Genomic DNA, 14,698 nt, shown 5'->3' with positions numbered 1-14,698 from the left:
TCTATAAGAATAATATAAATATATAGAAATATTTTTATATATATATAATATTCCTAAAAAAGTATGTATTTAATGCCTATATATATATAGTAAAAATATACGTGCATACCAAAATATGACTTAAAGATTTTTCTCATTTTGAATCTGTGTTTTTTGCCTTTTGAATCAAATTTTTCTTAAATTTTTATTTTATTTTTGTTTTTTTCGCCCGAAACTTATTTTATGCCCAAGTAAAATATTCTTGAAATGAAGCGCAATTCTAATACAAAAAAAATAGCGTTTATATGCTTTAAATGAAAACAATTCTTAAATATTTTTCTTTTACTTTGATCCGATAGGCGTTATCCTAAATAAAACCGAAAAGAACAAAAAAACAACATGTCAAAGGAATCAAGGATTTCATTTCGCAATTTTTTTCTTTTTCGTTTTTTGTGATTTGTTGTTTTTTTTTTACGTTTTTGCCTTTAATATTTTTGTTTTTATTTTGCAGTCAGTAGAAGTTGTTGAATATACCATTAACCAGATGAAATAACTTGATTTTCTTCTGATATTTGGTGCTACGAATAAAACGAAATTTATCATCCGAGTATCGCGGATAATAATAAGAAAAAAAAAATGAAATAAAAATGTTTGTTTGTAAAAAGTATTTTTAATGTTTTTTAATATCGATAATTAATTTATTGTATTTGATTAAAGTTTTAAGGCATAAATTAATGAAAAGTTGAAACGAAATTTTTAATATTACACTTTTGGCTTATAAATAGCCTTGTTGCTTTTCTTAAATATTTATAAAGAAAAATAAAATTAAATTTAAATTTAAATATTAATATTATTTTAGAGGGAATCTTGTATTTTGGGGCGTAAATATACAGAAGTTTTAATTTAGAATAGTGGTTATATACGAGCCCGTTCAATTGCAAATGAAATCGATTAACAGACATAAAATGAAAAATTGAAAAAAATTATTAATAATTTTACAATTTTTTTATGAGTAATTTGTTTTGCGATATAATGTCAATTTGCGTTGAAATAACGAAATAATATCAATTAAAAAATTTATTGTTTTCAGTCAGAGTATTTATAAAAATGTATTGCATATATTTAGGATACAAAATTTTGAAATGGTGTCTTATGTAATTGCAGCACACTGTTTACGTTTTTGTTTTATCAAGAAGAAATTTAAAAGGAAACCTGCACTATAGGCTTTGATAAAACCCTGATATTTTAACATCAATTTCTATTACTTACTGAACAAAAATAATTAATTATAAAGAGTTGTAAAAGAGTTTTGAAAAGAATTATTAAATAATATGAACGAGAACAATAATAATTACTCCCTAAAATTGAATACGATCTTTCGAAATTAGTTAAACATTAATAAATTTTTCTTTATTTTTCGCTTGATCAACAAAAAATCAATTGCTTAGAAAATTGACAAAGAATTTCTATAAAGATTTAGTTTAAATGTATCTGTACAAGCACATATACAGGGCGATTCAGAAAAATATACAAACAGATACACTATTGGTTAGAGAGCCAAAAATGGTTAAAACTTTTGTTCTGGACTAAATGCCAAATCTCAAGGACCTCAGGATGCAAATTTTTTGAAACTTTGAGGTTTTTTTACGGCTCTTACAAATTACAACTTTTTTACTAACTAAAAAAGTGACTATTATGATCCAAAATTAATAACTACAGTACTTAAAATCAATAAAAGTCAAAAATAGTGACAATTTTTCAAAATTCTGAGATATAGCACAAAATTACTTTTGTGCTATATCTCCTATAAAGGATTCGGGCTAGTTCACGTGAGGGTGTAGATATGGATATCCTGCGGCAACAAAACGGGCCCAAGTGGCCTAGGTGTACCCTCGGATGGCGGCGTTAACCTAACCTAACCTATATCTCTTATACCATAAAACATGAAGAAAACTAAAGAAATACAAAATTGCAAAAAAATGGTATTTTTTCAAATTTTGAATGGTTGGTGTTCCGAAAGTGCATAAAATACATGATCAACTAGTATGTTACCTTCAAACCATCTACTAGTCCTTTCAGAAACTGTTTGTTTGAAGCTTTTATTCTTTTTTGAAAGGGAAGATATAAGGAAGAAAGCTGGAAAACGTAGAAATTTAGTGAAAATTCTTTAAAATCCCTGTAAATCAGGAACCCTTCAGATTTAGTTCGGCACAAAAGTTTACCTATTTTTGGCTTTCTAACCAATTGTATACGTTATTGTATAGGTCTCTGAATCACCCTGTATAATATGTAGGTAAATATAATATTTGATGCTTGATTCGTCAATACCTTAATCCTTTAATGGCTGAGAGTATATTATATAAGTATTTCATTGAAATATATTTAAGGTTAACTGAAACGATTTCTTTTTTTTTGTCATCAATTCTTTTCACAAAATATTTTTTTTTGTTTGTGAAAATGAAAAGTTCTATGGTACTTTCCAATATCTAAAAATCTCTTTTATATTATCGGGTATCCTTTAAAAATTTTCTTTTTTTCTTTTCTTTCCTTTATATTTTACTTTTAGCTTTTACTTTTAAGGATTCTAATAATATACAGTTGAATTTTCATGCTCCCAGTTTATGTATATATATATATATGCTACATGTATATGTACATAAATCAGGGTGGTATTTTACTTTATACCTTAAAAGAGTTATTTTATCCAACATAATCATTTTCTTTAAGAATTTTTTTTTCTTTTCTTATTTCAATCAAATCGGGTGAATGTTGTTTACTTCTTAGGGTTCTTTATTTTTTGATATTTTTTTTTATTTTTTTTTTTTGACTTATTCTTCTACATACTCAGAAACTTTAGTATGTTTACCTTGCGTTTAAGAAAACAATGAAATTTTTTGATATTTTTCTGTTGTGAAAATAAAAAAAAAATTCATTCTTGAATGGGGAAAAATTATTGGAGATAATTGGCTTTTAACTTTTTTTTTCTCTCTTCAGGGGAGTAAAGTAACAAAAAAAGAAAAAACAAAATCTGTAAAGAAAAGGTAAGATTACGTCAACCAGAAAGAAAAACAATATGAAAAAAAATCATTTGTTAAAATGTATTACATATTTGTATACATACGCAGAAATTGTATAAAAAAAAATTAAGAAAAAAAGAAAAAACAAAAAATAAAATTGAAGTTTTTATATTGTATGCGGTTTAAAGTAATACGAAAATCTCAAAAGCCTATAAATATTCCCTACAGATAAAATCATTAAAATATTTAACAACCTAATAATATGAGTGGGAGGAAAATATAAAAGATACACGTATAAATTTTTACATGTCTGACATGAAGTATTAGCATATTACATATTTGAATAATTCTTAGCATAATAAAAAAAAATATATAATTTATTGCATACTTTTAGGGGTAACAGAATATCACACATTCAATCTTAATGAATAATCTTAAATGATTATCAAATTAAAGTAAAGTTATAAGTATAACAAAAACTAATATGCAGTTGATTGAAGCTGTGAATTCTGTATGAATATCTTTTGAATATTGTAAGCACAATATGCTAATGCAATTTACTGGTAAGTATGCAATGGTTATGATTCCGGTCCTTTAACCGAAGTGTCGCGGTTTTAAAGTCTGATCAGGTGTCTATAGAAATTAAACTTAATTGAGCTACACAATATTATAAAATAAAATGTTAATATAAAATTAATTATTATTCGATTTTGAATACCAACAAAAATAAATATCAATAACTTTCCATTTTAATATGAAGAAAAAACTGTGGCAGGTGACTCTTTGTCAAGATAACTCAATGAATTGTGAAATTGTAGCTTCACCCCAAAAGTCAAGTGGAAAGTCCTAATACTCCCAAATAGAGTTGGGAGAATACAATTCTAATCGTTGAATCGTCTGAACTTCTACAAATTTTTCTGGTGGGCTTCCTTTCAAGAAATATGAAACCTGTGAATGAAGAAAACTAACTGATTTAAAATTGATTTCATCAAAAAAACTAGGTGAGTTGTGGTATTGTCAGGAGGAACTTATGTATATCGATATATGTATAATAGTTAAATAAATGTATAATAGTTAAATAAACTGAATACAGTTCAAAAGTTAATCAAACCATTCCAAATTTCACTAAAAACTTGACATGCGAAATTTGATGTTATTTATCTAGATCTAAGGATATAGCAAGCCCTAAAATCTGGGAAGATTCAATATTCTTGATTATTTTTAAGACAAAATGATAATATTTTGATCATAACAGATTAACTTGAAATTTTATACATAAGCCTCATCTGACAGTGTGAGAAACCAACTAACATTTGAAAATACTTTTTGGAATGCGGACCAAAATTAAACTTTTGATATTTGAGTTCTCTTTGCTACCGGAATATGTCCTGAAATAAACGTTTACAATAAAGGTACTATAATAGTAGCATAATGTACCAAATTTAAATAATTCCTGGTATTTTATAACGAAACTCAACTCTTTCGCTAAATTATACAATTCACCTTGCTGTTGGTCTGTTATATGCTAACAACATTTTTTTAAGAATTTTTTTTACTGACTTTTCGAAAGGTAAAATATTTTTTTTAACTTTTAATTACAGATTCTTTTTATTGTTTCTCTTCTTTGATTTTATTTATTCATTAAATTTTACCAGGAAGGTAAATTTTTATTATTTACATTCTAATACAAAATTTTCCCCTTTCGTAGTCTCAAATTTCTTAACTTTCTCAAATAAATATGTACAAAGGAATGAAATTTTCCAATAATTATAATAAAAATTTTATTGTGATTTTATTGATTCGACACAAATTTTGTAATAAATAGTTCTTAATTAATTTGCCCTCCAATACTGTTGAAGGACGTACATACCTTAAATATTGTTGATTAATGTGATTTGAATTTCATAGAATACAAAAAAAAAATATAAGAAAATAACAAAATATTTTGTTATCGTTTTAATTGGATTTATTTGTCAAGAAATCATATTATTGTGTCTAGATATTTGAGTTTCTCTGTAATTTAAAAATTTAATTAATTTTAAAAAATTTTTTTTTTTTATAAAATTTAATAAAGTCAATCGAGCTGGTATGAAGCGATTCTAAGTAATTTTGGTAATTGTTTTACATTTTAATTAATTGGCTAAATCAATTAATAAAATTTTTTGATTATTCAAAAATCTGCGGCCGAAACTATTTTACTTATTGTGATTGAAACTTCACCGAATATTAAAGCGGATGAATTTAACGTTCATAATTTAACTAAAGTACATATATTAATCGTCTCTTCTGCTTTCAGTATTACAAAATAATGGAAAATGAATGAAACTCTTAATAAGATTTTCAATTGTTTAGTTAAATTCTGTTTGTCTCAGTACATTTAATAACAAACAACAGTATAATTCGGCTTAAAAATAGTCTGTCCACTTAATTATCTTACTTATGTCAATTTGCTTAACATTTTTTCCTACTAATTGTAATTTGGTTGATTAAGCCAATTTTGGTTTTCATAACAACTTCTACTTGCATAAATAATTAAGATTTATTAATTGTGAAAATTTATGAATTTTCAATTATAATTTAAAATTCTGTTAAAGCTAATTTCCAATGGTATTACATACATTTGTCAACATATTGAATGAATAACAAACCTCTTGACATAAAACATTTTAAAATTATACTTAAAGCAAATCCTTTAACATAGCCTTAAAATACTAATATTGATTAACATACCACTTAAAGGCAATTTTCACTTATAAGTTAATTATTTCAATTAATAAATAATAATTATTAAATAAAATATATACTTAAATTAATCAAAATTATTAAAATTAAATTTTTAGAAAAATGATTTCTCAATGACCTCGCATTTTACTAAATTCGATTTTATTAAAATTCTGTTGAATTTCGAATCTAATAGAGTAAATTTAACATTCAATAGTATCCTTTGAGACAAAAATTATTTTTCTATAGAAAAATTTCTCATTGTACCTCAAGCTATATTTAATAACACCAAATTATCGTATAAATTGAAATGAATTATTTATAGTTTACGATTATTAAAATGCCAATATAATTCATAAATTCTTTAATTGATTGTGTAATAAAACAAAATCAATAAATTCAATATTATAGGAAAATTTACCCTAAGCAATTTAATATTAAATTTTTTTTTTGTACTTAACAAGCAAGCATATGTACGTTTTTATATTATAAATGTATATAAATAACAATATTATTGGAAAAAGCCGTTTTCAAGGACCTTCCTTCACACTATCCTCGAACAATAATAGTCTATTACAATTAATAACATATTTTATATTCGTTATAAAAATCAATTTATATTTGAAGAATTTATGGTAGCAGGATTTAAACTTTATTGTCTCATTTTGCAAAAGCACTGTAAGTGAGTTTAAGCTTTTATATTCAAATGAGACCCGGTGTCTGTAACAACTTTATTACTTAGCAGTATAGTTTTTCACAATTTTGTGAGAAATGTCTTTATAAAATCTTAATTTAATGGAATAGAAAAATTTAGACCGTAAGAATACGAGTACGCATACTTTTGTAAGAAATGCTTCTGACATTGAAATATGAAGGTTTATAATAAGATTTTCAGGCCAGAATAAGAGAATAAAAAAAAAAACAATTCTTAGAGTCTTTTATACCATTTTTAAGTTATGCAAGTACTTTTTTTCATCAAGATCCTTGAAAATGTTTATTTTTTGTCCTAATTATTACAAATAAATATTAAGTTCAATCTACAGACTATTAAAAATTATAATGTAAGTCTTATAATTTTTGACCTACGTCAAAATTTCAAGTTAGGATGAGCAAAAAAAAAATTATTGGAAGAAGCATTAAAATAATAAACAAATTAAATCTACATTAACTCCATTAGAAAAATCTCTATTAGGTTTTTGCTTTTAAATAAATTTGAAAAAGTTTGCAGTTTTCAAGTAAATGTCTAACAAGCTGCCGAATTACAAACTTCTACAAATTACTACCTAAAGGAAAAATCATATAAAAAATTTAAAAAAAGACAAAGGGTTTACGATAATGGTTAACTTCAACGAACATATTCTCATTTTAAATTTAAATTATGCTATTCTGCACTAGAAGAAGACGCTATCTTTCAGAATTTAAAAAATGCTTCTGATTTCTATACAATAAATAATCAAAAAAATGGCATTTTTAGAATTTTCGGAGTGTGTAACTGTTACTATTGTATATAAAATTAACAGTTTTCTATCTTAAAGAATGCAAAAGTTTTGCACACCGGCACATGAACGGATGAGCAGAATAAAATTAATTAACAATTTTTTCCAACAATCTTAAAAAATTTCTAAAAAGGAAATAAGTAAACTTATGCTCTGAAATTTATCATGAGAGTTCTGTAATTATATTTTAATTGGATTTAAAAAGTTTTTCACAATCAGACAGTTCAGTAACAAACTGTAATCAGTTCAGTATACAACCTAAGTTTCAAATCTCTTATTGACATCGAATGAAGGTTAAAAAAATTGAGAAATAAGAATAGAAAGCACATAGAGAAGTAAGTGCAGATCCAGTGGGAAAATTCTACTGTATACCATTTAAGATTCATATTCCCTCAAATTAAAAATCTTAAGCCAACAATACATTCAATTAATTGAATTCAAAATTAAAACTTAAAATAACACAAAAGTTTTTTTTATCTAAATTTAAAGAGATTAAATTTTAATGAATAAATAATAACTTTTTTTTTCATTTTTTTCACAATTTTTTTTTTTTTTTAATTAAATTCCAATGTCAGAAAGAAATTATTTTTTTTTCCTTTCGAAATGCATACAAAGCAAATATTAAAATTTTTTCTATATATACATAATAATCATCCTTAATCTCTTATGTATTATTTATATTATATTATATGTACATAAGAGAGAAATAATGAAAGGCCACAAAAAAAAATGTTCAACAAATTAAAAATACAGGTTGAATAGGGTATAACGCTTTAATACGGCATTGATATAATCAGAGACAATAAAGAGAGAATGCAAAAAAAGAAAGAAAAGAAAAATAGGATTTTGAATATCCTAGAAAAATATTAAATTCAAAATTTTTTTGTGTTCATGTTTTGTTTTTTTTTTTTTGGTACGTTCAAATATTTTAATATGTTTTCTCTATGATTCTTTTTTTCCTTTTAAAAGGTATACAAAAATTTTATGACTTTATTTTGCTTTTTTTTTTGTAATTTGTTTTTTTTTCTATATCAATATTTTATTATTTAATATTTTTCGAAAAAAACAAAAAATTTTTTTGGTTCCAGTTTTTACTTCTTACCTTTTATATTATGTACTTTTTAGGTCCAATATTCGTAATATCTGTAATTTCTAATATTATGCATTCCAATTTTTGTGATACTTTGAGTTTAACTTTGTCTTATATTCAGTTCACGTTTAATTCCAAATTATATGGTGGATGTTTCGAATGAAATTTTGTTACTTTATTTTTTCTTCACTTTTTTATTTATTTATATAAATTTTTTATGTTCGTACAAGTTCAGTAAATATTAAAAGTTTTACGTATGTAAATTATATAAAAAAATTTTTATATATAAAATTTTAATGCTCAAAATGAACGAATGTTTACGATTTTTTGTAATATTTAGATAAAATGAAGTCATATTTTTTATTTATACGAACAAAATTAATGAGAAACACCATTGAAAAAATGAAGGTATAAATAAACACAAAATTAAAATATAGAAGAAAATGTAAGGAGCTGCATTTATAAAAATAAAACAAATTAGAATGAGAAACAATTAAACGAAACGTTAATGTTAAAAAAAATTTCGAATAAAAATTAAAATTTTAATTCAGAATTCTCGTCACTTAATTATTGTGTCACTCTTCTGCTACACTCATCTAAAAACAAGCATATTTTTTTTTTATTACCACCTATTAATTTTTTAGAACAAATTTAATTCTCTTATATATTAAGAAGCGAATTTATGAAATTAATGTAGGTGTATCATAAAAATATGTCATAAAATTAAATTTATTGAATAAAAAATTTTTATTTTAATTAAACGTGTCTATTCACTTCTTCTTCTCTTCTGAAAACACTCACAAATATTTTAAAAATTTGTTTTCATAAATTTTATTATTAGTTTAAGTTTAACCCATTCTTTAGAACAATTTCTTTTATATTCATTCCCTTAATAAGATTAAGTTATGATTTTGTTAATTTCAGCATGAAAAATATTCCATATAGATGAATTTTAAAAAAATTATTTTCATTTATTTTGTAATACTTTTTTTTTATAAAATTGAACAATTCTTATAATTTTGTTATTTAATTACAATGCTATTATTTCGCATTATTTGGAATGACTCTTATACTCGTATAATATAGCTGCATATAATTTTTGTTGTAACGTCAAATTTAGTGTGTGAAATTGATCGTACACTGCACCAATATTAATTTAAAATTAATTAATTAAAAATATAAAATTTGAAGTGGAATCACTCATCATTTATTTAATTCCGGATATTATTATGGTAAAATTATATTCAATACATCTTAATAAATTTTTAACATTATAAAATTTAAAATTTTTATTCAAGTGAGTGCTAAATCAAAAATATTTAGATCAACTTATATGCCAAATTTATTAAGTCACTTTTAAGTTGTCCAATAAATTTTATTAAATAATTTTATAAATTTATTATTTTATACAATTAATATTATTATTTTATACAATAAAATTATATTTTTTAAATTGTAATTGTTGTTATTTATTTAAAAATTAATTTTCTCTTTTCTTTTTATTTATTTTCTTAAATATTATTTAAAAATAAGAAATTATTTAAATAAAATTATAAAAATTTAGCTTAATTTTTTAAAAATTTTAATTTGGTTATTTAAAAAAATATTTTTTTTCATTATACTAATATTAAAAAGTCTTTAATATAAAACTTTTAGAATTTAATTAAATATTCTCTAGAAATTTTAATTTTGTATAAAAAAAAATTTACACTTATTTTTTCCACAAGAACAAATATTTGCTTTATTTCATAGTGCAACAAAATATTATTCCTCCTACGAATAAACATATGCAATTTTATTAATATTTTTTTTTGTTCTCTCCCTCTATATGCCTTAATCCATAATAAATATTATTTGTTCGCACGTGTTTTTTATTATAAATATTAAAGTTGATCAAAATTATTTTAATATTGATTTTTTTTTAAAATACACTGCTTTTAATATTTTATTTATGTATTAAAATTAAGAAATTAGATCGACAATATTTCAATTAATCACGTAAATTAATTTTTTTTATAATATTTTAGAATGATACTCTAAAACACAATTATTGGAATAAAGATATTACGGTAAACTAAATAAAAAAAATATATACAAATAAGAATTAAATATACCTGTTAATAACTTATGTAAAATAATAATAAAATAAACTATAATGATACTTATATTTGTGTGTATTTAAAAAAAAAAATAGAAAAAAATTATTTTTTAAGCTGTTGAATAATTCAAACTACATAAACACATTCTTAACTACGCACATATTTTAATATATATTTTATTAAAAAAAAATAATATTTTATTTGACTACTAACCTTAAAATCAAAAAACTTCCTTTTGAACTAATAATAATAATTTATAAAATAAGAGTTTTAAAAAAATTTTTAATTATACAAGATCACAAAAATTTCAATCAAGTTCAAAACCGTAACAATATATTAAATAATAACCGAAATTTATAAACACCACCAACTTCTTTTACTATATTTTTTCTTTTATATATATATATATTAATTTGTATTTAATACATTATGTACTTAATATCACTGTCACGATGTCACATAAATTTATTGAAATTTCAAAAAACAGAAAAAAAAAACTTTTATTAAACAAACCAAGTATATTAGACAAAAAATGATAATAAGATTTTATCTTAAGGCTATACGAGTGATATTTTTTTCCAAAATTTCCTTTTATATCACTTTAAATCAAATAGAATTTTCCTTTATAACGCGCCGTTTCTATTTATTGAAAATTTTATTACTTATATATATTCCTTTTTGTTCTTTTATTCATAAGGCCCTTACAATTATATTTTCGGGTATTTTTTTTTTTAACAAAATATTAAAATTTTAAATTAGGAAATTTTTGTTATCAAAAACAAGAATTAATTATGGATATACATTATATACTTATTATATATTTATGTATTTTAAATGCATATAGGTTTACATAAGTGTAAGTATAATTTATGAATTAAATCCGTACCTAAGAGCGAAAAAATAAAACATAAAAACAAAGAAAGACAAATTCAAGGCAGCTGAATAAGCATTAAAAATATTTAAAGAGCAGAAAAAAAAAACTGGGACAACAACAAATTCAGTACTTTTTTTCCTTTTGTTTTTTATTCTTCTCCTTCCTCCTGTCGTATTTTAACTTTTTTTCTTTAAATTGCTCCCGTTTTTAGTATAAAAATTTTTAACCGAAACAAAACAACAACAATTTTCTGAAACAAAAAACTTCTTTCTTCTTTTTTCTATTTTTTTTTGTGAAAAAAACTTCTTCACTCAATTAAAAGAATTTGTTTGACTTCTTGAATTTTTAATTCATTAATGTGAAAGAATTGAAATCCAATGAAAAAAAAAATTAAAAAAAAAAAACGAAAATTTTATTTCTTTTTTTATTTTTTTTTATTTTTTCGCTTTATAAAAAAAAATTTTGAGATTTTCAAGTACAAAAAAAAAAAAGCGATTTTAATAAAATATTCTTTAAGTTATTTAAGGTCCACTCGATACGCCCGGGATGCTGACACCACGATGGACCATTTTCAACTGAAAAAAATAAAAATCATCTTTTGTTATGACGTTTTTTCCCATATTTCTAAATTTTTGTTCATTTTTTATTTTCATTTTTTTTTTTTGAACAATTCTCCTTTTCAATTTAATAAAAGGAGAAACGTGTAGGAAAATATAAGAAAAATTGAGTGAAATTTTCTCATTTAGTTTGTCTTATTATTATTTTGTGTTTTTAATTTCCCCTACTTTGTATATGCTCTATCGTATTATGTGTGTTCAATTCATTATACATGTGGCATAACCATTAACAACAACATTTTAAGTATTATCCTTGCGTAAGGTGAAATTAATTTGAAAATAAAAAAAAAAGGAATTGAATAATCACGAAAGAAAATCAGGTCGGTTTTTCCACTTTTTGTTTTCTTTTTTTTTTGCCCTATATTTTCACTTTTTTCTATTCTATACTTTTTTTTTTCTTTTTACTCATGATATGATTTTCCATATGACTTTGAAGTACCTTGTAATTCAAAATTTCTCTGTAATCCTTAATAACGTTTAAACATGTATAAAATAGGATACTTAATAAATTCCACATTTCATTGAAAATGAATATTGTGTTTGTATAATAAACAAAATAAATAAAGCACCTATACAACTTTAAAAGAATTTGCCAGAACCTACAAAAAAATATATATATGTATGGTTTTCAACACCAAATACGAGCTCCCATCTATGTATTTATTTTTATTTTAGTTAGTCAATATGATTGTCTGAGCAATTTTGTAGATATGGTAAAACAAATTTTCTTAATTTAAGATGCATACTTTTTGTTATGCCGAAGAATAAAACAATTGCTTATTGAGATTCCTTGAATATTTCGAATTAGTTATGAATTAAAATCAAGCTATAATCCAATCAACTGTTTCATAACTTTTTACATGTGGAAAGCCCAAAAAATTAACATCACTACCTGCCGCAGAAATCGTTATCAGAAAATATTTCCATTACAATCATAAATTAACTATACTTTGTTTCCAGTAACAGGAGTTCTGACTTAATAAAATATGAGAAAAATGTCTATTTTAAGATTTTGAAAAACGCACCCTTATTTTCGAAAAAAAAAATAAGAGATTTATTTAAGTATATAACAGCCAAAGTTTTACAAATTCTTTATCGAAAACTGTAATACTTCAGATATGACGATCCAAAGGTTCTTTGAGAAGAATTTGTATTAAAAATTGGAATTAAATTTTTGTTTTATTCAAATCAATAAATACATGATAAATCATGGTGTCTAATCAGCAAACACATACAATACAGTTTCACATTTAATCCCGTTATTTTTAAGAAATAATAATTTCTCTTTTTTTTGAATCAACAAAATCTAATACTTAACACATCTTCCACAAATTTATTAATTATAAGATATTCTACAACTAATTCGTCAATATTATTCAATTCCACAAATCATTTGTTTCCACAATTCATTAATATGTGTACTAATACCAATACTTACATAATTTGCTGTGTAGTTATAGTCATTTCTTCTGATGTAAGAAGAAATTTCTCTCCCAATAGTAAAGAGAATATTTTTCTCTCAAAAATATTGATAAGGATTCGCATATCCTCGTGCTCATTCGATTTTATAAAATTATTTTATAAACATTAATAAATATATAGTTATATATTACGTTACTTATTTATTCGCACATATATGCATACACATGTACATTATATGTGTACAATACATATAATATAGATATGTATATTTTTACGGTACAACGATTTCAATGGGTTCTTCTTTTTAGTAAATTCAAGTTAGTTGTTATTGTGATTTTCAGGATTTTTCAACACTATATTGGCCATATGGGACTCGAATTGAATTTTCTATATGCCTTTTATTTTTTCTATACATTATACATTATTCGTTTTCTTTGCTCTTTCTCCTTCTACATTATGGCTAATACCCTGTTTTGATTTGTTTTTTCTTTATTATTTTTTTTTTTTATTTCAATTTATTCTGCCAAAAAATGTATGCAAATGTTAAGAAAAAATAAGTAAAAAATTAAAAGAAAAATTTAAATCAAAGTAAAAAAAAACTGCAATAAAATTTATTTTTATCATTTTAGTAGAGATTTTTGCGTTGGTTGAATGTTTATTCTATGTAAATGTAACACACATTTAAATACTTTAAATATATTGCATAAAACACAGTGATTTGTGCAAAAGCCATTTCGTCATCATCATAATAATATCAATATTTAGATATTCATTTTTAAAATAAAAGGCAAATGAACACGAAGCGTGTATGAGATGACGAACATGTATGTAGTGTGTATGGATTTTAAAGTGCTTGATCGAACGTGTTTGATTCAAAGCAAAAAAATAAAATAGCTATTTTATGTATAGGGCTTGCAAATATTTCTCAGTTTATTAGTGATCAAACTAAAATTTAAAATTATTTGCCTAACTAACTTGTTCGGAGATAATAAAGAATTTTAAACTATTCTGTTTTGAGCAAAGTTAAATCAGTAAAAGGAGTGATTCAAATTAGCTTTTAGGGAAGCTATGTCATACAACTTCAGAAATTATTTCTTCATATTTTAGAAAATATTGTAATAGTATACAGAGCTAAAGTTTAACAAAAATTCAAAGACTATAACATATAGGTAGAATGAAGTACGTAGTATACAACTCTAAGAATCACAAAATCTATTCTCTTGAATTTTACCATGACACATTGAACCTTATATATTCCCGTAAATTTATCTAAAATTTTGATTATTTTTTAACAACTATTAAATTTTCAAAATGTAAAGGATTAAAAATATACTATACATACATAGTTATAGCCACTCTGAATATTCAATAAATAGTTTTAAT

At 23.0% G+C, this 14,698-nt stretch overlaps 1 protein-coding gene across 4 annotated transcripts in view; it reads right to left on the bottom strand.

Moving 5' to 3' along the window:
- The window catches only part of LOC129613054 (ras-like protein family member 10B), a 139,043-nt gene extending 127,214 nt beyond the window's left edge, over positions 1 to 11,829 (bottom strand). For 2 of the 4 annotated variants that reach the window (XM_055526960.1, XM_055526963.1), the window contains exon 1: positions 10,616 to 11,829. The gene's annotated coding sequence lies outside the window, so the exon portion shown is untranslated. The remainder of the gene's footprint in view (positions 1 to 10,615) is intronic. The other 2 variants (XM_055526961.1, XM_055526962.1) reach the window with 2 other exon arrangements.
- Positions 11,830 to 14,698: the final 2,869 nt, after the last annotated feature.

This window comes from Condylostylus longicornis, unplaced genomic scaffold, assembly GCF_029603195.1.
Source record: "Condylostylus longicornis isolate FDR11 unplaced genomic scaffold, ASM2960319v2 ptg000080l, whole genome shotgun sequence".
Lineage (NCBI taxonomy): Eukaryota > Metazoa > Arthropoda > Insecta > Diptera > Dolichopodidae > Condylostylus > Condylostylus longicornis.
The sequence above is the reverse complement of the archived record's forward strand: the minus strand, read 5'-3'. Positions and strand labels throughout refer to the sequence as shown.